The sequence below is a fragment of the Pteropus vampyrus genome, unplaced genomic scaffold, assembly GCF_000151845.1.
Source record: "Pteropus vampyrus isolate Shadow unplaced genomic scaffold, Pvam_2.0 Scaffold137, whole genome shotgun sequence".
NCBI lineage: Eukaryota > Metazoa > Chordata > Mammalia > Chiroptera > Pteropodidae > Pteropus > Pteropus vampyrus.
Window position 1 is genome coordinate 3,224,081 of NW_011888918.1, and position 2,177 is coordinate 3,226,257.

At 42.6% G+C, this 2,177-nt stretch overlaps 1 pseudogene; it reads left to right on the forward strand.

Moving 5' to 3' along the window:
- The first annotated feature begins 1,127 nt into the window (after window positions 1-1,127).
- On the forward strand, window positions 1,128-1,246 carry LOC111744584 (annotated as a pseudogene).
- The last annotated feature ends 931 nt before the right edge of the window (window positions 1,247-2,177 follow it).

Consider the following 2,177-nt stretch of genomic DNA (forward strand, 5'->3'; position numbering starts at 1 on the left):
AACAGGTGAAGATTTAAACAAACTTTGCTACATCCTTACCTCGGAGTACAACCCAGCAATAAAAAGGAGCCAACTACTGATATCTGCAGTGATTTGGATGGATCTCAAAGGCATTCTGCTGAGAAAAGGCAGTCTCAAAAGGTGATATTCTGCATGATTCCATTTATGACAGTCTTGAAATGACAAAATTATAAAGATGGAGGACAGACTAATGGTTGTCAGGGGTTAGGGACGAGACGGGAGGGAGAAGGATGGGTGTGGCTATTAAGGGTAGCACGAGAGGGATTATTGTGGCAGTGGAACAATCTTGTGTCTTGATTGACAAAAGTCTACACATGTGATACAATTGCATAGATTCCCCCCCCGCCCCACCCACCCCCTTCCCTTACACACTGAATAAGCTGGTGAAATCTGAGTAAGGTCTATAGATTGCAGCATGTCAAGTTTCTGTTTTTGATTTGTTATATAAGATGTGACAGTTGGCATAAACTGGATGAAGGGGACAGGGGACCTCTCTGTACTATTTTTGTAACTTCCTGTGAATCTACAATCATTAAAAAAAAAAAGAAAGAAAGATCCATTCAGCTCTTCAAGAAACAAGGAAGAAAGGCCAGTAAGCGTTACAAGCATTTACCCTGAGCCAGGCACTCTATGGGGATTATTTTATTCAGTTGTCCTTGTGGCCCTGTGAAGTATGTATTATCCCATTTCATAGACAAGGAGACCAAGGCTCAAAGTGGCAAAATTGTGTTTCAAACCAAGTCTATCTGACCGTAAAGCCTGTTCTCTTTGGGAATAAATGAAATAAATATTCAAGATTTTGCTTTACCTGCCAAAGTTACCATCGTCTCAGAAATAAGCCCTGTGTACTTTATTTCAATCACTATTAATTGAATGATCTATCTCCTCAGGTTGTCTCGTTTGATGTCCATCTAAGCTAATCAGTACAAACCCCTGCTTTCTGAAAGCTTATGTCCTTCTTCAAACACCACTTTTGTTATGCCACTCTCCAGCCCATTAATCTAAGTGCCCACTGAATGAAGCCTAAGTCTTTGGCTTGGTGCCCAAGCACTCAAGGTCCTGCCCGATTGCCTCTTTAAGAAACGTCTGCTAAAAAAAAAATGTCAGTCTACAGCCATGCTACCCTGAACAAGCCCGATCCTGTCTGATCGCGGAAGCTAGGCAGGGTCGGGCCTGGTTAGTACTTGGATGGGAGAACACCTAGGAAGACCAGGTGCTGTAGGCGTAAAAAATTAAAAAATAAGGGATTGTAAACTGACAAGGTCCTTGCAATCTGTGAGGTCAACCAAGGGTTGCGTCACCTAAAATAATAATAATAATAATAATAATAATAATAATAATAAAAAGTCTGCTGTTTCCCACACACGAACTGTCTCCTCTAACTGAAATAGTTTATGGCTCCCATACTGCCTTGCCCGCAATCTAGCTCCCATTCATCCTTTCACTCTTCTTAGCCCATCTAGATTCTGTCCATCTTCACTGAACCGGCTTCACCGCCCATGAAGCCCGTTCTGACTAGCCCAATACAAAAGGCGCCCCTGTTCTTCACACTCAAGAACTTAAGTCTCTACGTAGCACACAGAGCACCAGGCATAGGTTTATTGAGGAAGTGAATTGTGAGCTTACAGCATATGGTCTTGTATTGACATTAAATGTATATTTCTATGTTAGTTTCACTTCTCTAACCAGATGGCACGTTCCTCAGGTTACACCGTTTCATATTCTCAACAACCCTTAGCTAAGTTTACTAATTGATTTTAAAACACCCACTAATAATGAGAGCTTATTCTCATACCCTCAACTGGTTATCCATCTTCACCCTTGGTCAGTTATTGGATGATCCTGGCTCATACACAGTCACTGCCGGGGGTGGCTTGAGGACCAGCTGCCATTGATTTTCTTCTTATTCTCTTCTTTTGTGAAGAAGTTTGGGTTGCAGAGGACCCAAGATGTGTGATCCCCTCTCCATTGCCCATCCACACACCTCTCTCGGGATTAGTTCCTTCAGCAGTTCTAACCTTCACTGGGGGGCTGACTTGGCCCATGTTGAGAATGAACTCAGACAATGATGCTCATATCTCAGGACGAGCAAGTTAGGAGGGAGCTACAGAAAGTGTAATGAAAGAAAGATTAGATAGTGGCTGGGGAAAGGGCTG